The sequence below is a fragment of the Atractosteus spatula genome, chromosome 9 (genome assembly GCF_055471065.1).
Source record: "Atractosteus spatula isolate fAtrSpa1 chromosome 9, fAtrSpa1.hap1, whole genome shotgun sequence".
Lineage (NCBI taxonomy): Eukaryota > Metazoa > Chordata > Actinopteri > Semionotiformes > Lepisosteidae > Atractosteus > Atractosteus spatula.
The window spans coordinates 3,908,428-3,931,521 of record NC_142714.1 but is presented as its reverse complement, the minus strand read 5'-3'; the positions used below and the strand labels follow the sequence as shown (position 1 = coordinate 3,931,521).

The 23,094-nt window shown below is 36.5% G+C and overlaps 1 protein-coding gene across 1 annotated transcript in view; it reads right to left on the bottom strand.

The window, feature by feature from the left end:
- lrfn5a (leucine rich repeat and fibronectin type III domain containing 5a) overlaps positions 1–22,820 on the bottom strand; it is a 36,985-nt gene extending 14,165 nt beyond the window's left edge. The window contains exon 1 of the mRNA XM_088925238.1: positions 21,828–22,820. The gene's annotated coding sequence lies outside the window, so the exon portion shown is untranslated. The remainder of the gene's footprint in view (positions 1–21,827) is intronic.
- Positions 22,821–23,094: the final 274 nt, after the last annotated feature.

Sequence of the window (23,094 nt, the reverse complement as noted above, 5' to 3'; positions counted from 1 at the left end):
GTATTATCCTTGTTAATGATACCACTAGCCCAAAAGCAACAACTTTTCTTCCTGTACAGTTTTTCAGCAGGGTGTAATTGTTACTCACCACCTGCTGTGTAATATTATCTCTGCCTGTAGCCCTTTTAAAGGCCTATCTGATACCTGGTCTGTATAAGGAGCAGACTGTTCATTTAATAGAAAATATACTCATGAATGTACAGTATGGAACAGTGGTAGTGAAGTGTCTTTTGTTATACAGCTGCATCTAGTTTAATGACTCCCTGTCTACCAGCAGAAAAACTGACATTAGTACAGGTAATGAGCAAGGTACTGCTGCTTATTTGTTGTTTAATGGTTGTAGCAATGTTGATGGAGATTTTAAAGCTAAAAATACCATTGTCTAAATGCTTTGTTCATTGTATTTTCCTGCGATCCTTTTCATGGGAAAAATATTCCCTTCCTGCTGTTTAAAATGCTTATTCACAGTTATTTTCCTACACTACCTAGAGAGAACATCAGAGCAGATGAAAACTGCTGTGCATTTTAACAAGCTGCTTACAGCCACCAGAACACATTTATTGCAAAAATCATGAAATGGTTATCATCAATTTGGTAATTTTATGGCCAGGCATTTCAAGTAAGCATTTTATCAAGGATCATCCACAGCGATCTGGGAACGAAGCTAAAAGAGCAGCAGTCTCTCTAGTGTAATCTGTGGCCTTGAAAGTGTAATGAACCAGCTGTTAAACAGGAGTATAATGGAAATGTGGACATGAGTAATAATTGTATGGTTATATTTCAGATAGGGGAAAGAAAATAATTGATAACTTTATACATTTTGAGACAAATTCACATTTGTAATATTATGATACGGCTCTCCTGTGACTTGATGAAGCAGTTAGAAAATGGAAGGATGTATTTGTAATGTTACAGGAGGCTTGTGATGCCTTATTTTCATGTCTGGCCTTGATTATTCATTATAACGTCTTCTAAAACAATGTGAATTCCATTGTGAAGCTTTTCCTCTCTGTCCTCCCTAAAATGGAGCACAAAAAGTTGACAGGCATTTTGAAAGTGGCTGTACCCAGCACGGTCTTATCAGCACAAGAATTTCAAACTGGAAGCTTTCATTGTCAAGCCACAGCTGTGCTGGACTCAGTTAAAAGTAAAATGCTTTCGCTTACTAGTCACCTGGCAATTTAGAACGTTTGGTGAATCCTAGTGGCACAGAAAAAATGCAACAGGGGTGAGACGGGGCTGTTTGGTCCAATGAGTGCTGCTGCGGATGATATGGATGCCTGCAGCAACGAACACCCACTGAGATTCGGCACACTAAACGCAACTGAACCCATATGCTGCAGAGTTGCAGGGATTATTAAGGCTCTGGTGTATTTCGAGAATATGATTAAATATTAACCAGAAACAAAGCAATAAAACTGCAGAACAATAAGTGCATGGATCTTAAAGGTACGCATGTGCTGATGTGTAAAATACGGCTGAAGTACAGGAGGAGAAGTGCTTAATTGTATTGCAAATTTAAACAACTGTGAAATGAACTTGTTGCCTTATTTTTGTATAATAAAACTATATGAAACCTTGCAGAGCAATCTACTATGAGTCATACAATATTTATTTATGAATCTTAGAGCTGTGTAATGTTTGCTGTGGTAATGAGTTATAGAGTATAACGTAGGTATTAAATAACCTAAGCAATGGCATAATTCACTTTTGTTTTCAAATTTATAATGCTAACTATACAGTGTCTGCCTGCATATAGAATAATGCTTCAAGAACATAGAAATTACAGATAGCTTACACAAAAAAGATCTATATACTATACAAGCTAGCAGATGATATTTTTATACAGTAAAGACTGAGTGGAATTGTCATCAAAAATGAAGTTTAGCAGCTTGCATCTACTGTATAGAGGTACTTCTAAACCTGGACAAATCCTACCAGATTAATTTATGAAGCTTTAAATGACAAAAATAATACCCTTATTTTTAAAGCACCAGCAGCTTCTGAGATGACATTGAGGGCACTTAACTGAGCAACTCAAGTGTATAAAGATCAATATCCATGCTCTGGGAGGAATTCTTCACAGGCTGAGATGGATTCTAGGGAATAAATGCACTCATTGAAGTGGAGTTGAGTTCCTAATGCATGAAGCAAAGAGTTTTCTCTTGACGATGAAAAGTATCTCAGCAACCCAATGAACATGTTCATCCATGGTCTACTGTATTTAAGGAATAAACAACACTGAAGAATGTAGCATGTTAAAACCAGGCAGCTGTTTAACCTTTTCAAAATTGACTGAGTTAATTGGAGTTTAACTATATTTGTTTACACCTTCGATTTTGCACTCTGCCTTGCCTGTCATCCTCAATTTCTTTCCCTTCTGCCCAGTGTCTTTTATTTTATCTGGCACCCAAACAGTGTTACAGTATATGAAAGGTAGGAGAACAAACTGGTTACGGAAATGTGAACACTGCACTTTCAAGATGAAAAACAACACATTTTGTGCAGTTTAACTGTAGGAAAATGCAAAGATTAAAACAAATCACAACCAATGTCATATATCACAAAACTAAAGTCATTAAAACAGATCCTTGCACTGTATTTAATTGTTCTATCAATATTATTAAGAAACAATAAGGTTATATGCAAAAGACTTACTGTGAGTACACAATCTTAGAAACAGTAAAGGGTTACAATATGCTGTGTGTATGTTATGTGAATCAGCAATTCACTCAAAACCTCTAACAGTTTTTTTTTCAACTACATCTACTTTGACTGGAATTAATGCAGCTTAGTTTTAGTGAGAAGAAACCAAGCTTGTCACTAAGCAATTTAGAAAGATTCGCATAGCACAACCTGTCCTCAATCTTCAAAAAACCTGATTACAACTCGAGGTTAACTATACATGAGCAGCCAATATGAAATGTTTTAGTAGCTAATCCACCACATTTATCGATTGAATCTAATTGACTCATTGTCTGGTGTTCTTCATGAATAACATCATTCATTCGACTCTACACATCCATAAACCTAAAAGACTACTTTCTGTATCATAAAACATTAATCTGTCAGGAATAACTGCAAAAGTGTGAGTAGAAGATTACCATAGAATTGTGTTGATAAATAAAAAAGAAAAATGATGAGTGAAAAGAGTAATCCAAAATATCTAAGTCACAGCAGTGTATTTATATAGAAACTATTTGTATGTATGAAAAATGAAATATTACATTTAATCTGAATCTCTTTTTCAATATTTTATTTCCACCAAAAACATTTTTTTGGTAGGAGAAACAAAACATCCTCTCTGACATACTGTACATGATATTCTACACAACAATATAAAATAATATAATTTTACTTTTGATTCAGTACATGAAACATAAACTGGCTTTAACAATATAGTAGAAATTCAAAGCTATGTTGACCAACCGTATTGCTATAAAATGCTTGGAATATTTCAGAAAATATTTGAAATGGTTAAAATTAAGGAGGACATTAAAAGTACTATTTGTTTTTTATGAAGGGAAGAAAAGAGAATAGATCTGTTTATTTTATAAAAACCGCATAGAAAACAGGCTAGAATCACATTACTGTATAGCCTTTTTTACATTATTCTCAGGCCCTACACATTTATATATGTATACAGTACAGTATATAACACATTCAATTGAAGCCAATTGAATGTAAGGTTACATTTTAAAAACATCAGCAATTACTGATCCATAATTGTTAGTATTAAGAATGGAAAAGCAGTTAATTTAAAAAATATATTTTATTTATTTTTCATCAGCTCCTACTATGATCATTTTTTCTCAACACATAGAGTGCAATGCCTGCAGTCTGCCAAGCATCCTTTTATAGTGTTTGGCTCTAGAGATCTTATTATAAGAGGCTGTCAGTGTAATTGGCTCTCTTTTCTGCTTACTCTCCATGATGCTCTCCAGATTTCAGCTCGATCACTGAGATAAGCTATTTTCATTTTCTTGATCTCCATTAGGAAAATCTTACTGGTTTACAGACAAAGAAGTTATACTTTCATACTTGTGTGAGGAAATGCATCAGAGACAGAGCACCTCAGAAATATTGCTTGTGCAATTCATGTTTTGTATATTAAAATATAATAGTAATATAATAATAGTCTGATTATCTAGCAGCCATTCTATAAGGCGCTTAAAAAGGAGACAGTAGAGAGTAAAGACAGTAAATGGCATTGAATATTCATATTGACTGGTATGTTTTATTTTATTTTGTTTTGAAAGTATTTTACAATGGTTTGTTATACACCCAAAAATTATAAAGGCAATGCACATACAGTAAAAGACATAAATGCCAGATGTGATAAAATATAAGAAATGTTCTAAACTATTACAAAGAAGAAGTCCTAGAATGAACAAAAATGAAAGTTGGAAATATTATCCAGAAAGTTAATGCAGTGGCTTGAGCATCTGTGAGTGCAGATGACAAAACCAGAATAAATAAATACATAAGCAGAATGTATATTTCCATTGCAGGGACACTAGGCAACAGGAAACAACAGAGATGGTACTGGATGAGTTTGACATGTTGAGTAAAAGAAATTAATTGATTCCATGCAGAGAAAAGGGAATTGGCTGTTCTCCAGAAAACTAAGACAGTAAGAAGAAAGGACTGTATACACATGAAGCAAGACACTCTACACATAATAATCAGTTGGGTATAATTGTGAGAAAAATCCTGCTCAAACTGAAAAGCCTAAATTATACCAAATACTTAAGAGTGTATTAAATAAAACCACTATACTTACTGCAAGTGTGACACATGCATTGATTTTGCATAAAATGCATTTAAAATTAGAATAATTCTTGCTGCTACTTGGGCTGAAACATGGGCTTTTAGAACGTTCACAGTAGTTCTGTGTTGACAGGATGAACGTCATAGTATCGGCTAATCTGAGAGAGGAGACATTAAAGCACAAGATAGACACTACAGCCATTTAGCTGATGGAGTGAAAGGGTTCGTTAGTAGTCTAAACCCTAATGCTGGGTGTGTATTTAAAACACAGAAAACCAGTAACAATGACGGAGACATGAATATGAAGTTTTCAAAAAAAAGAGATAGAAGAGAAGTTCACCCCGAACATCTGTTGTTGTGCTGGATAATGCTTCTTTTCATCATGTTAAGATTGGTTAAAAGCCCACTGTAACAGTCTCATTACAGTATGTTTCTTTTAAACCCTATTGAACTTGTGTGGGCACATTTAAAATCCTGTGCAACAAAAAACTTCAGAGAACTGAAGCTGGGATGGATATCTTTGAAAGAACAGTTTGTCAGTTTCCCCGGCTGACATGGCGGGTGCCTTCTTAACATGTTTTTTTTGTTTTATGACATACCAACTATGATGAAAAACAATACATTTTGTAACATCTAATCATGGCACAACCAGTAAAACTACTCCAAATCCCAGATCCTATTTCTTACACCCCTAGCCAGGACACCAATACAGTATGTCCTCACGCCTCTCACTCAAAATGTGGATCATTATGTCAGCCAAAAGCAATAAAAGAATACAAAAGAAGAAATGCAAGGAAAAAAAAACGAGAAAGTTAGAAAAAGAAAGAGAAAAACAGCAGAAGTTTTGTCATTTCTATCTCAGGCTCCCAGGAGCATGCAATCCAGCCTCCAGCCCCCTGCATCCAGGCTGTGGAAATCAGCAGGTAATTTCCGTTAGGAATACTGAGAAAGAGATCAAGGTGTAGCGGAGAAAACTGAAAAGATGATCATTTCTCTCAATAGGAGTGGCTGTCACAGTAATTCGGAATCTGTGTTTTTTTTAGCAATAATGCAGGAGGTGAGGGCAGTAACAGTGACCTAGGCTTATTAGATTGGTTGCATTGCTGTATAGTACCGAAGCACCAATAATTAATTCAGTCTTTGTTTTACTTTAATTTTTTAATATAGACAGCTGCAGATATACAGTACGTAGTGTGCTAGGAAAAGGTCAAATTGTATTTACCGTATATACACCAGTTTATAGCCTTAAAGACTACAGACTTTAAATGGATCCTGTTGATTTAAGAATAGCAAAAAATATAAAGTTTTCTCCTTATGTTATTCTAAGTTTATTTAACCATTTGGGCCAGACATTAACCATTTGTCCATGATGTACCTACTCATGATGAAAGTGTATCGTGCTTCAAGCAAAAATATCTTTTAACTTTTACCCTCCGTCTTCTAACAATTCCATATCTATCCTGTCACACCTACTTCTCTTGAGTCCTGTCTCTTTCTTTCAACGTCCATTTTCCTGCAATTCTAAAACTTTTGTTTTGCAGTCTACCTCTCTGGTTTCAAGGTATACGTCAAAAATTACTATATAATGACTGCAGTTCCCTTGTGGTTCTGTCACATGCGTTTTCCTCACTGTCCTAATTGTTAGAATAATATAAACCAATACAAACCTTCCATCTAGTAGCTGAGTATTCTGTCAAACTACTGTATATAAGGAAAGCAATTATAAACCATGTTTATCATTGCAAATGTCAGCTGTTGATGTTCCCATTGGTTTTCCCACTCTATGTGAGAAAAAGTTAAATCTCCCATGACACCCACTTCTTTCTTTACACAAGCATCCTTGATTTCACTATACAAGATAGAAAAATAATATTTATAGCGAAAAGTAAAGTAAAAGCTTATTGCCTGCTGAAAACAGAAGAAAACAAACACACACTGTGGAGCCTTCTTTGGATGTGTTCTAAATGAGGCCTTTCAAGTGTGATATACAGTACAATTCTAACATAACACCTCTTGATTTAATTTTGACTCTATATCCTAGCATTTTGTGTGCCTTTTTAATTGTTTTCCTACACTGTCTAGAAGATGTAAATAATGTGTCAACATCAATACCAAAGTCTTTTTCATATATAACTTTTTCTATCTCACTGTTTCTCAGTTTGTATTTACAATTCATGTTTTAACTACCTGCCTGCAATACCCTGCTATTGTCTAAGTTTAATGCTGGGTGTCTGGCTAATTTTGAATTGTGTCCAACTTTTAATTCATTTTTTATTTGCTGCTTCTACAGTGCTCACTAATCCTTCTAATCGGGTGTCTTCCACACTCCACTAGTTTTATATTATGTTAGAATTCAGATCCATCCACGCATTTTCTAACTGCTTCTTCTTCAGGTGTGGTTCATAAAATAGACCAATACAAACCCTCCCAAACCCGGCAGGAGAAGGCTCTACAATCAAAACATTGTGTTTCTTTTCTTCTCTTTTCAGCAGGGAATAAACACATACTTGTTCCTTTGCAGCCTACGCATGCTGACGCAGCCGCCTATTTGAAGTAATATTCATAGTATACTACTGTAATGTTCTGTAGCGTATTCTTAATATAATGGCCTTTAATTCGTTATTATAAATTTGATTGATACTGTAGATTATGAGACCTTTGATTAATCTAAGTTCTGTATGCTCTTTTTCAGGTGTAGTGCTAACCTTCTACTATATTTAATTGACACTTTTATCCAAAATAACTTACTATTGCATCTGTTTCTGGCAAAAGTAAAACGTTTAGGTGAAGTGCCCTGCTCAAGAGCACAAGAGCCCAAAACCCTGACCACTATTCCACATTGCAGCTACACAGTGCTGTTCATCCCTCTCCTCTAACTTTTCTGTCTCTTTCAAACACTATTTATCCATTCATGTATTAGTCACCACAGCTCTCTGTTAGCCATGTTCCAGTGATTCCAAATAACATTATAATTGCATACTACTGCAGTTATTTTTGCACTGTGTTTCCAATGTTAAGCTAGACCTAAGGTACAATTAACACTTTGTTTTCTGTTTTTGATCCCATGTCCTATGTATCTCATTTACAGATTTTATATTCTCCGTCTTCTAGTATAAATGTCATGAACGTTTTCTATGGATCCTTACCACCAGCCATATGGAGCCAGTCGCATTCAGTTGTACATTAGTCCTTCATGTCTGTACAGACACTGTAGCTCTTGCCATAAGCAAAGGAAGTTGAGGTCTTCTTCTGCACAACCGGGTGTGAATTGCTCTCTTTGTATTCTTTTTATTTTTGGTCGGTAGCCATTTCACCCAGTAACTCACAACTGACATCCCACTGAAGCTAAGCAGGGTTGAGCCTGGTCAGTACCTGGATGAGAGGCCTCCTGGGAAGCTATGGTTGGTGCTGGAAGAGATGTAAGTGGGGCCAGTAAGGGGCGCTCACCCTGCACGCTGTGTGGGCCCTAATGCCCCAGTATTATGACAGGGACACTATACTGTTAAAGGGCACTGTCCTTCAAACTGAGGTCCTGACCCTCTGTAGTCATTAAAAATCCCAGGTCTCGAAAAGAGTAGGGGTGTTCCTGGCAAATTTCCCCCTGGCCTTTACCTATCATGGCCTACTAATACTCCCCATCTCTGAACTGGCTTCATCACTCTCTTCTCCTTCTCACTGATAGCTGGTGTGTGGGGAGCACTATAGCCGCTGTTGCATCATCCAGGTGGGGCTGCACACTGGTCATGGTAGATGGGAGTCCCCAACCTAAGAGCTTTGAGAGGAGTGTTCAGAAAAGTGTTCAGAAAAGTGTTATATAAGTGTAGGGATTTGGTCCTGTTCTTTAGTTTGTGTTCAAGATCTTTGAATTTGTTTTGTATGAGATGTGTGCTGCTTATGCTGATGCAACACAAACAGCAACCGGGCCTTCATCTGCCTTTGCTGGAATAATGTCAGACACTTTTTGTAAGAAACGTACTGTATGACCTTTCTACTTACTACTACTTACTAACTGTACTGTTACTGTTACTTACTACTCTAAGTAAGCTTCACGCCACTTTTTTATTTTAAGTGAATACATTCCCTTTAGAGCAGAGAGATAGGACTTTCTAAAGTTAGTGTACTGTACATTAGACATAAAAAATATAAAAGAAATCATAAAACATTTAGGATAAAGATGTTTAATGAACACGAAGGAATGAAAATATCCACAGCACTGAATAGTTTCTGTTAAGTGTTTGTATACTGTTAATAATAGTCTAGTTGAACGTTTGGAAATCACACTAGAAGCACAACATTTCAAGGGAGGATTTATATACAGTAGTTTAATTTAAAAAAAACACAAAGGCATAGGAAACAAAAAAACAGTGTTTGTATCAATAATCAAAAGCAATCACATACACATAGCTCCTAATGGAAAACCTCTTTTGAGCACTGACAAGTTGTGGAATGATTTTGGGTCAAAACAAACGCCAACAAAATTATATTGTGAACGAAGTTAGCAATGTTGAGCATGTTGTTTCTTAATTTATAAATCACACTGATCTGAATTGTAGAATTTGAGGAAACCACACTGATGCCCATCTACATAAATTACTATAGCTATAACTCATACTGTAAATGAACTTCCCCCTTCCTTCTTATTACATGTACTGTACTGTAGCATCATGTCCAGGTCCTGTACACCCCAAAATGTGTAAATATCCATGGAGATTTAAATAATGAGATGACATTATGGGAAGAGCATGAGGACAATAATGGAGATGTATTTCACTATTCTTTATACATAGCAATCTAGCCATTGGCCTTTCTGTAAATAATAAAGCATGCAATGGATATGATTCTCACGAATGAGTTACTGTACTGTAGCATGACTCAATCTAAAATACTGCCAGTCCTTTCAAAGCACAGAACTAGTTAGAGCTAGTAGTACAACTAGCTGATGGACTAATATGCAGATTCACTCTAAAAATAGTTAGCTCATTAACGGATCCACTTATTCTGATGTTTTTTTTTTAAATAAATGGATTCATTATGTATTCACACAAAATACTCATAACAACAATGGCAACAATAACAAAAAAGCTGTCAGAATGAATAATGAATTAAACTAGTGCAAAGTTTCCCGCTGTGCTGTCTGCACCTTCAGAAAACACTCAGCAGGAAACTCAGAGGTGCTGAAGAAACCATTGTATTAACAGCATAAGGTAAAACCCTCCAGAGGGCTTCCTCTAAATATAACTGCATGTTGGAAGCTTCAGCGATGTCAACTGCCTCCCTTAAGATATATTACAAAAATCAACAATATGCACAAACACACTGTATAACAAATTAAGAAACTGAAATTAAAAGAATATGCATACAAACAAAGTCATAAACTTACATAACAGGGTGCAGTTTGGGGAAAAAAATCAACACTTCTTCTTAAAGTAAAATTAAGTATATGTTTGACAACAATGGAAGCTGGTTATCTGTGGTGGATAGCCCCATGGTCAAACCCCGGTTTCCAGATTTTAAGCAGGCAGTGATGCTTCTAGAACCTACTGTATAGTAAAGTATGTTTTCTAACGGCACGGATGCTCAGCACTGGCTATAGGAAGTGCAGAGCTACAGTGCTTCATCTTTTTATTGGTTTTACACAGGCCTCAACATGTAGGCTTCAATTCATGTCGTGTTCATTTGAGTTCGGGTTACTCGTGGTTTGAAAGGAAAATGAAAAGTCAGTACTCACAGAAGTCAATACTAAAGCAGGCCTGGGGCCTGGTAGAGAGTCCAGTGTCCTTAGCATTCTAATGCACTGATTTGGGATTGCCTTCTTGTTACTAAGCAACGAGAGCAAAGTATTCTCAGCTTCTAGCTACCATCCTGACTTCTGATTTGACAAGATAAAAAAATTGATCTGAAAACAGAAATTTCCATTGACCTGACATTAGCTTGAGAACGTTCCTGAGACAGTGGCACAGTTGGAAAACGCTGAAAAATGTCAGACAAAGTGTTATTTCCAGCTATTTAATATGCAGTATCTGTTTTCCACAACAGTCATTAGCAATCTCAGCTTCAAAGATTCAGATGCAATAATCAAAAAAATTGAATGCACTATTAAAGTGGTCCAGTCATTCTTTCCAAGTCACAGACATTCATTTACTAGCATTAAAGGAAAGTTTTTATTTGGTCCATTTTGCTCTTATTTCAAATATGCAATACATGAAATAAGAAAAATAGCTTCTGCAAAATATTCTAATTGAACATTTTCATTCAGCTGTGCAGTCTTGCTGTTCCGGCTTCCAGGTGGTTAAAAGAAAATCTGTTTGAAATATCCTCAGATTCTATAAAGATCCGCTGTGTCTGTAACGGATCATTTCACTGCCCTGCTTGAAGACAAGGTGAAAGACAGAATCCGCCATCCGCAACTCAGATCATCCTGCTTTTATTCTTGTCCAGCTTCTTTCCTGATCGACAGTTTGCTGATAGGCTTAGGTCAGCTTCCAGGGAGTAATCAGTTATCTTCCATGTCAGTTATAAACACTTCGATCTTGTCCTTTATTTCAAATATGTTTGCTTTAGAATTTACCTGTGCAACTACTGTAGGAATATAGTACAGGAGAGGAAAGGACAGATGCGCTCCTGTTTATGACCTTTCTTATGTTCTTGTGGAAACATAAACCCAGCAGACACAAAATCATTAAAATAAATTAATGAATGCATAAAAAGGTCTTTCATTGCTGAGTCAGTTGAATTAAACACTGACGGGAAACTTTCAAAGCTTTTTGCTTCAAAGCAAAATTGTTTCCTCTTTGCCAAAAATAAATAAATAAAGAAGTTTGAAAATACCAATGAAGTGAGAGACAGTATGGGTCTAGAAATCCAGAAATAAGACATTTCTCAAGTTACAAATAATTTTGAAACTGGGCAGTATTTTTAGAGAGAAAAAAAATTGCAACCAAGCAAAATGTTTTGAAAATGCTCCTCTTATATACTTATATATGCTCATTTAAAGGACTAAACAAGCAAGAAACAGCAAAGCTTGAAAATATAATTTGGATTATTACATTTAGGGTTGCACAAAGATAAGAGATGCTGACAAGGCTAAGAGAATGACTACATTCTAGTACAGTATGCGTTTGTTCGATATATACATACAGACACAATTCTCACACTGCGAAGCAATGGTTCATTATGTGCTCAATGCAAATATGACATAAATGACTGGAGGAAAGACAGAAAATGTAATTTATCCCATAAAGTAAAACATTATTGTTAAATGAAAAAGCACATAAGCTGTTTTCTTTTAAGCTTTAATCTAATTACCCTTGAGGATGGAAATGCTTATTTAACTTAATACACAAGACAGTGTCTCACCTGTCGTCAGCTGTTGTTATGGAGCAGTGATATTCATGTATATTGCCTGTACTGGCTAGCATCACAGTGGTCTGTGACTTCAATGTAATGATTCCGGAAATTGATTTAACTATGTTCCCAGTAGGTCTATTAATAATGGTAGCTTCAGGCAAACTCAGCTGCTGATTGTTTCTTATCTTCTGCTTTTTTTTAATAATTAAGTTCTAAAAACAAGTCTGGAAGCACCACTGGAGAGCTGACATTCTAACAGTACAATATGCTTGCATACAGTAACTGCTCGATACACATCCTTTCAATGGAGTGGATGAAGCACTTTACACCATAAAACCACTGCGGCACAACATGCCACACTGCACCCACACACTGGTTCAGAGATACAATGGATTTGATTATTTAATAAATGAAAAAATGGGCATCTGCACTAAAGATTCAATAAATATGTCTAACATAGCTCCTTATGCCTTTTATAATGAATACACATGAATTCATTGTCGCAGTGTCTATGATTTCTTTTATTTTGTGAAGATGCTGGATTTCATTGAAACATTACTAGGCGTGTACTGGAGCTCTTAATGAAAGTGTGTGAGAGCAGACACAGCCTTAACCTCAGCTGAACACAGTTTATATCCACACAGATCTTCTCTCACCTATCCCAGTGTTCTTTCTCCTCAACTCCCACTCTCCATCACTCCCCCCCCCCACAACCAATTCGTCCCGGACAATCACACACAGGTTTGCCTGAAGCAGCTGAAAGACCATAGTCTGTCTAAACTCCCCGGATATGAAACTTCTGTGATTCATGGATTCGACATCAAATCAAAACCTCGATCTGATAACATGGTACAGAATCTAGTCAAATAAAGTGACAGAGATGTCTTGACTTGACGCTGACTTGACTCTTCACGTTCAAATTCATTTTTTGTCTGTTATTTAACTTGAGTGTCCACCATAATCTTCTAAGGTCTTTTGTCTTTATTTTCAACTGTGAGGGTCAATTATGAACAGATTCTCATTAAAAGGGGAAAGGTGAGAACCATTTATACAGCAGGGTATCTAAGTGAAGCGTCTTGGTCCCACTCAGGATTTGAATCCAGGTTTTTACACACAACATTGAAAGAAAAGTAATGAAAAAAAACTTTTTGGGATCACACTTTCCAGGATAGTGTATCAGAAATAAAAGAGGCGGTAATTAATGGGATGACTTTCGAAATTGGTTCCTGGTCAGAAATGATGTACAGTATGTGCCTATATACATAGCATACTGTATTCTAGGAATATATACCTACAGTATTGATATACAGTATGCATTTCGACTCCTGTCAGCTAAGGACCTGCAACACACTGTAATATTTCCACAATTAAGTCCCATAAAGTACAATATTTTAATAAATATCACAATGGTGAAAAATCACTTTTAAAATGTTTACTTTTGCTTTCAGCAAACTAAGAGCAGATTTTGTCAAATCTCCACGTTATGCACACAAAATAAAATTCTTGCACAACAACAAAATTTAAAAATCACAATATACATTCTGCAGTGTCTTTGATACCTGCTTCTTTGTTCAGACACACTATATATAAACTGTTTATTCACTTAGATGATTTTTCCTATATATATAAAAAAAACTATAAGTTTTATATATGTATTTTACCCTGTAACTTTCAGCTTTTTTCTGTCTCTTTGGAGTTGAATCTGAAAAATATTTCAGAGTGCCACTGTCATCAAAGTAGTGCTATAATTACTTGCGAGACTACAAAGGCCTCTTCTTCAAAACCAAACTGCCATGCCAAATTGCCTAGCGTACTTCCTACATACGAGATACAACAGAAGAAAATATATTAAAAAGCTCCCTGTCATTAAGGATGTCATGTGCACAGCCCATATAATGTGCACAGCTGATATGGCTTTGGTCACTCTGCATGCAAGATGTCACAAAGGTTTTTATCCCCATTCATCACAAATCAGACATGCGTGTCATGGTTTATAATCCTCTGCCTCGGCTGGTCAGAAGTTGTATTTAAATATGTTGCTGAGGAAACAGAAACTGTGATCAATACAATTACTACTGCATCTTAATGATCATTCTCCTTAGAAGGTCAAGTATACAGTATACTGTATACTGTTTAAACATGCAGCAGTGGCGGTGGAAACTGTGGTGGATAATTACCAGCACTAAGGCTCAAAACACCTAATGATATAAGATCAGCATGTCTAGAGGTACAAAAAATAAAAATGTATTTGCTTACATTCTAGGCTTCTTACAGTATACAGTACTGTATTTCATTGTTAAATTGTCTCACTGGGCCCTGTTTCATTTAATAACCCTCAGTTCTCGCTATTAACATACAGAGCATTGAATGGCTTTACTGTATAGTATATGTCTGATTGGCTATCTGTATACTTTGATTACTACTTGCACTCTATTGACTATCAAGACTAACTTCTCAAAAGCAAGCAGAATATATTTGCAAACAGGTCATATGGTTACCTGGTTGTTTATGTATTTAGTTTTAATGCATTACACTCCTTAAGGAGCAAATGTCAGAAATACAGTATGCACACAACACAACCATGATAAAACATTAAATATACGTAATGTGATCAGAAATGACATAATATGATTATATAAGGAAACACTGAAAAGATTGTTGAAAGCCTACTAATCAGCACACCTCTTTTGAATACTTAGCAAACCACATTAAAGACAGAGTAATATAAGCTAAAGCAAAATAAATACAAAACTGTGGAATTTCAAGACATAAAACCTAACAAAGGAAGGGTATATAACGACAACAGTCAAGCTTCTGTGCAGATGTACAGTATAGCAGTAAACCTTCACAAGACATCTGCTGGACACAAAGAGGTGCTACCAAATGTTGTGCAATTTCTACATTTATGTGCCTGACACTTTAAACTAAAGCAACTTTTGGACTTATATACAGCTGGGTATTATATCTGTTCAAACATTCATTAGCAATAAAGACTGTGGTATATTAAAAACATTCTGCAGTAATTTAATTGTCTCTCTCATGTATTGTGGTAGAGAATTAAATATATTATAAAGACTTTTATTATAATTGTTATTGTTGTTGCTGTTGTTGTCTTTCACCATGACTAAAATGTGATAGTGTAAAACTTACGCCACTGTCACTTTGGTCAGAATCAGACCACTAGTGGTTGAGACATCTGTTTCCTCAACAACAGGTTCAGAGCCTGTCTGTTCGCACAAATTACATGTTAGGGCTTCAACATTAAGTAAAGAATCACATGTGTGCATATTTGTCTTGCTATTCACAACAACAAGAGAAGTTATAGCCCAGTCCTCAATTATCACTGGCTGTATGACAATTGTCAGTGTGACTTTTAATAGCTCCATTTACAGCATCATCACTTATACATGAGTTAATAGCATCCAAAATTTTGAAATCTTTCAAAAAAGATGTTTCAATGCACAAATGCTAGCCTCTTGGGAGATGTGCTAGTCTTACTTCTGGCTGAAGAAGTGTACATTAGTTTGGGTAATGGAAATCAAATGTAAATGAGATGAGCTGCCTTACAGTAATACCTTCGCGGAAAGCTTTATCTAATTGAAATCGTGTATAGAATAGCAAGAACCTGCTCTTACACCATCTACAACCTATTTGCTAAAGTGTATTGACTAAGCAATATATGGTTCTTCATTTTCATCTCTGATCATGAGGTTTACTTCCTTAATGATATCTGGTGGATCTAGAAATTCTTCTTGTACAAGAAAGGTTACAAATGGCATATCAGACACATTAGCAATTGTGCAAGATTATTTTTTTAAATGGGGTGATTAAGGTCTCTTCAATAATTCATTGTAATCCTTGATGACTTTTTCAATGCTATTGACATTTGAAAGCAGAGAATGAAAATATTCTGTACAACAAATGTTTGGTTTAATTTGTACAGACAGAAATGGGAAAACAACTGATAAGCAGCTGTTTGTGTCTTAATAGCTTTTTGTTTAAGGATTTGTTGTAGAAGAAATACTATATCTTCTAGTTGTATTCAAACAGCCATTAACTCACCTTCATGTCACCCTGAGAGTATTAATATTCACAGACACCTAAAAAGATAAAACTCCAAAATCCTTTCCAGATTTTTTCAGTATTAAATTATGTACAGTGTGAAAGAGAAGGCCAGTAAAGAAAACAATGAGAAAAAGCAGCACATAATAAGATACATATTGAGCTACACTATTTTGATTGACAGAGCTCTTAATGTGACAGTTTAATGTGGGGTCAAGCAGGTGGCCTGCCACCTCATAAACTCAAAAGCTCCAAAGTACCAGGCTCCCTTACAGGCACTGGCTGGACAGCTCTTAATCTCCACTTCATGTGACCTACTTTGAGAATCTTTGTCCTGTTAGAACAGTGTGCCACATGACATGCCGTACTCAGTGATAATGAAACTAAATCAGCCTCTTCTAAATGTATATTATTTGCATAATATCATGTCTTAAGTAGCAATATGCTGTAAATTAGATAAAATTAACAAACTCAGCATCATTTTATTGTTTTCTAAATTAGTCTTACAAAATAACAGAAATGTTGAAAGCCCCATGTGCTAAAGTGCATTGCAAAATTAATCTTTTAAGTATTTTAAGTTTCATTTCTACTAATAAATAGTATTATATTTAGTTCTTTTAGCACCAATATTCACCTACAGAAATGTTACCTTTCTGTGCCAATTATCAATTGCAATTGTAATATTGCACACCTTAGCAATTAATAGGTTCGCAGAATGCTATTTGCTGAAAGATCACACATTATAGAGTCTATATGACATACCTTATTTTCACCATAACTCTCTTTGTTCTGGTAGAATTAAATCTTTCTCCTTGACACTCTACATTGTACTCTTTAGATTGGAATTTGAGACACATCCACTATCATGCTTGTGTGAAAAGGTAATCATCACTAACCACAAAGCTGCAGGAGATGAGTAAACATTAAACATTATTGCTTTGAAATTGAATGTATGCAATAACCTTTCATCTCTGTGTCAGGTGGTGCTGGATATTCATTGAGGCTTTACAACTTGATAGAGGAAGCATAAACTCTTTGACTTGATATATACTGTAAGCACTTCTTGCAGAATTGCATTTTAATATGTAATTTTGTGTTTATCCTCGAGCATAATACACACATATAAACCCAATTTTAGCTAAATCCTCAGTACATTGTTCGTACAATCTATTCATAAATAATGCATGTGTCCAACATCCACAAAGTATCTCTTATTGTAAAATTACAAGGAATGAAGCTGGCTACAGTATGCATTTAACTACTTTATGTGAGACAGTAAACAATATGTTTAAAAATGCTAAATTAACTTCTGTTACCATCTGCCTGTTTAATAAAACCCAGCATCCAGGTGCATGGACAGCAAATTAAAACCTGTTTTGGTTTACAGGCTGCTGTATATCTGATTTCTAATCCTGTCCAGTTTGCCTGTCTTGTAGAACCAGATATTTTGACATTGTTATTAATTTTCTTTAGTTTGCCTCTTTTGTGAATTTATTTATCGAATATTGCAGGAAATAAATCTTCAAATTTCTCTTGTTAGCAAGTCTTCAACTTTAAGGTCACCATCTTATTCACAAATCTTGAGGGATTATCAACTTGTTAGCCTTTTGCTCAGAAAAGCAATTCTACTTCACAGCCACATAAATCGTGTTTAAAACAGCAGGGTAGCAAGATAAAAGCAACCTTCCTCTGTCATTCAGATAACTAATTATATACAAACCCTAACAGCTTCTGTCCATATATTTTCCACAGAATAAAACAAGAAAACAGTTTTTAGCTTTTGAAAGTGACAGTCACAAAGCCTCTGTCTCCAAACAAATTTTAACCAAAGTATTCAACAGTTTAATATAAAACAATAACTTAATAACTTTATAGAGAACATATCGTGAAAATTGCTTTATCTCCACCAGAATTATTTTTTTTTTCCAAATTGAGACCATTCATCCTAATAGCAGATAGATAAAAATGAGAAAAATTAGAAAAAACATATTTTTCTAAAAAGGCTTTCGATCCTTTACTTTTAATGTTCACTTTAAATGCTAAATTGTTAAAAGTTAAAAAACAAATATTAAAAAATGTTAAAAGTTTTGTATTTTCTTCTACAGATTTGTAAAAAATCAAAATCTGTAGGTTAATATAATGCATTTGCTGTATTTCTAAAGAGAGTAATTTATAAATCCAAAGTCTCTACTGTTGCTACACATACTGTATACAGTATAGTGTATATCTATATTCCCTGTCTCATTAAGCAACACGAATGAAATGCCTGATGCTGTTCTCATTCTGAGTGCGAAATGCTTATATGTGTTATATTGGACCAGTTATGGAAGACTTGGGGCAGTAGCTCAGCCTCGTCCAGTCTCATTTCATGAATCTATCTGCTTGTTCCCTGTGCCTGCCCTGAAATAATGTCTCTCACCTTCAGTTTTCACTCTTCTTCAATTTTTTAGACAAACACACAATTTCATAGCAATGATATGAACAGTGTTGCTCGCTCATTTTGCAATAATTACATGCTAAAAATTAAATTTTACATGTGACTCTTGCAAACATCTCTTGAAATAATAACATACAGTAAGAAGGGTTATTTGCTCCTTGAGCAGCAGAAACCGTCAGAGGTGTTTGCTAACTGCATATGTAAACTGTCTTCTCTGCAGACACATCTTTGGTACCATGGCAACAAATATATCACTATCAGAAAGATAAAATATACTATGAAGCAAAGCAATGACAGGACATTTTATTAATATTTCTATTAATTATATAAATAATTTCCAATTAATACAAATAATGTCAGTGTCGCTATGCACAATAATTATTGTATTATATAGTGAAACCCATTCTTTGATCACTCATGAAACTCTAGGAAATCCTTAAAAATGGAAATCACCTACTGTATATAATCACCTACTCATTTCTACTTTGAAATTTTGCTTCTTACTAATACTGCACATTTTGGAAAAAAAAACATCTGCACAAATACACTTACTCTAAGTGGCAGCACCAATCAAGGAATTTCTTGAGCATGTATGAACAATGTTTTCAATTAGTGATGTCTGTCACTCTACAAATCACTCTCAGTGCTCTAGATAACAATAGACGACATCCATTATGACTACTGCAGCTGGTATTCTCATCCCACTTTCTGTTTAAGCGGGGGGTATGATAATCTAGGACATACTGTCTTCTACTATCATACTGCTCAACAGTGTCTGATTTTCATTAAATTACATCAGCAGTAGGAATCTCATGATGCTGCCTTTGATTCCTTGGCTCTGACTGGCAGCAACATGGAGGTAATCTTTGCAAGTGCAATTAAATGGCTCTCCACAGAGGGAGAGAATCTTGCTGAGGTCATCCCCGTTAGTGTCCTTTCATTACAGAGGTTCGCACCAGAACCCCTCCTCATTTAACAACTCGGTCACCCAAGCTTGTTTGGGTTTGCACATACTGTATTGTTGGCATCGGTAGAGAGTGACCTTCTGGAGACTAGGATCTATGGACTCTTGACGCTTTCTCCTCGAGAAAAAAAACAACTGTCACCTTTGGAGTTCAATGCCCTAATGGTGTTGTCTCCCTTTGAGCTGCAACTCAGAGGAATCAGCAAAGTGTCAAAACCCCTTCCCTGCCACTAGAGCTGCAGGATGGAGCATAAATTGAATTATAGCACCACCAGCCAGTTAAAGCAGTGCTGCAGTCTAGCTGCCTGACAACGGGCTGTGGATCTGAAATGCAGGTATTAAAGGTTTGTTTGGAGTTTATGCAAACATTGTGTCGTTTTATATTCAATATAGCAAAACGTTTTTGTTTTTATTTTGGAAACACGGCACGATTTAACGTTCTAGAAAAGTATAATGTGAGAGAGGGTCATTAAAAGTCACCCTGCTTTTCTTTTACCCTTGTACACAAGACAGGACATTATAGCGTTTAATTATTCATGGATTAGAGCAAGCTAATGAAAACTGGTCTGGAAGTATTGGGAATAAATATTTTTTTGCTACAGTATTTGTCACACACGGCTGTAAGACGCCTTTTAAAAAATCGGGACAAAGAGTATTGACCTTGAGCGAAGATAAAAAATAACAATAAAACTTCTTTGTTTAATTTATTAAATGAATGCACGACCCTCACTATGTATATTTGTAGGCGTCACCATAAATTGACTGCATTTCATTCAACGCTATCTTACTCCACCTGTAATGTCTGATAGATAGGTTATGATCTGGAATACATAATAAAATCATTTGGCATTACAAATCATATTTATGACAAAAATAAAACATAGACGGGGAGGATGCTATCTCAATCGATATCAGATATGTGTTGAATGCAGCGTAAACTTGCTTTTTTAGTAATAATTGTTTGCTCTGAGGAATGGGAAGGCAGAGTGAATGATATTTTGTAAGAAAAAAACGTTAATATTGATACCAACCAGTTTCAGTATATCAAAGTATCTACACTACGGTAATACACTACGGTATTTTACAGTACCGTTGTTAATTTCCAGTTCAATAGACTACTAATTTATAATTGATGTTTTTAATAATGTTGTTCAATTCCTTTTAAAGTTCAGTCCTTTCTAAGATTTCCAAGATCTGCCAGCACCTTGGTAGCACACTTAATATACGTCAAAGAGGGGTTTTATTCGATCGACGCAGACACTTCAAATAAAATCGGCTCTGTGGATTTATACGACATTCCTGTCTGAGATGGAAGAAATAAACCAAACCGACTGGGCAGATGGTCCACCTAGTGTATGCGGAATCCCCTGCTCCTTTACCTGATACCTCTGGGGCGTGCAGGAGATGTGTCGCTCGAACCAGCAGCTGCGACCGTCGCCTGAATAAAACCCTTAGCCAAGGACTCGTGCTGCGTCCCCTAGTTGTGTGTCTATGTGTAAACATTAAACCCCGTGAATGTAACACCAGTGCCTTTCTTTCTCTCGATCTCTTTCCCACACAAAATATCTTCCTTAAGCGAAATACGCCCGAATAAATCATGCCAGGGAGGCAGGGGAGCCCGATGGGATATAAATCGCTACATTTTCTTGGAGCGTGAAGCCGAGGGAGAGGCAGTCGGGAGATTCCCTATCTAGTTTAGCAAAAGTCCCTACGTAAAAGGAGAGTAGAAAATAGAGATGTATCGATAGTTAACAACGCCTCAGCCGCATTGCACTTTAAACAGTGTATGTGTCTATTCATATTCTGTTTTGTGAATAATCTACACATGCATTTTGTATGCAGACTATACTGTACATACACAGTATGGAATTTAAATGTTTCATGTGTATTGCATCTTTTTATCTTTAAGACTTGTAGGGCAGACCATCATGGCAGTCTGAGAACACAACTGGCATATTACAATATTGCTCATTCCTTAACAAGCTTGTCTTGAACACGCTATTTGACCTTGCAGTGTACTGTACCTGAATACCAGGTTCAAATCTTGATCAGTTTGCTTACAATAAATATTCCCTACGCGTTGCCATTACCTTCATTATGAAGCACAGACTTAGGTAGGACACGGGGAAAAAAAACGCGCAGTACCCAAACCCATCATTCAGTAATGACTAACGATGCCCCGAAAAACAGAAACCCTGCGTTCAGCATAATGTAAAACAGCATAAAATAAGAAGATCAAAAGTTTACCTTGCAGTAGGAACATCAGCCCTGCTCAGTATACTGAGGGTCAGGGAAATTCAATCTTCTCAATCCTCATTTTTCCCCATATTTTGGTTTTGTTTTCCTCCATCGGATTTTTCACTATATTCTGTCAATGCTAGGTGTGCTGGTTTTCTTACCGCACAACTCCGCACAGCCCATATCCCCCCCTACTCTCGAACAATATGCCATAGGTTTGTATTCAGCAATGCCTCTTGGATCCACAGACGCGCCTTATAGAAATCCAGGACGGCCAGCACAGAGAGACAGTCAGATTCCAAAGCCGATCTCCAGAAACCCCTCACAGAGCACCGGTGCGCGTTTTCCCCTTTGAAGCGTCGCAGGCTGAGCCATCCTCCCTCATCAGGCAGGCGAACCTTACGACGGCTGGAGCTTTCCTCCGCATTAAAGCCAGCTGGCTCTATTTAGCTGAGCAAACGTCTCTGCAGTGAGAGCGATCAAGTGGCTGAGACGGGGAACTCAGATCAAATCTCAGCAGGCAGATCCTTGCCCCGCTGCACCTCTCACGTCCCCCCCGTTCAGCCTCCACGCTGAGTTAATCCTCAGAGTGATTGAATGCCATGGACGCGTGATTTCCATCCAAGTCTCCTGAAAGAGACGGTCCCCCGACCTGTTACTGGCTCCTCTCCCACCTCTTTAGCTCCGTAACATAATTCCTGGCCAATTAGTACAAAAAGCAAGTATTCGACTCTGATTTGTCGATAATTGAGGACCGAGTAATTGAAGCAACACCCCGAAACAGCCAAGGTAGTTCAAACTATCTCCACCCCTAGTGTCACAAGTGCCTCCTGGAATTCATTTTCAGCATTCCTGTGGAGTTCAGCCCTCGCGAACCATTTGCGGCGTTTAACCAGGAGATGCACAGCAAGAGAGGGGTTTCTGATGAAGCCGATTTTTTTTCTCTCTCTTCAAATGGGAAAAACGGAGGAAGTCATCACGGATTGGCTCAGACTGACGTCCGCTCTCCTCGCCTGTGTGTCTGCCACTCCACGGAACTTGTTTAAGGAGTGCTGTCAGCTTAGCTTTCATAGGCAAACACAGGATAGCGTTGTTCCCAGCCGAAAGGTAGAGGGCATCGCTCAGTGGAGCTGTCCTGGTATTAAACGCTGCGCAGATGAGTTCGTTCCGACTTCTGGGCTCAGAGGGATCAAGAGGAAGCTTTTTTTTTTGCCACAGTTTCATGATTTCACAACAGACGAAAAAGTTGTAGCTCCAGAACACCACGTACAGTATC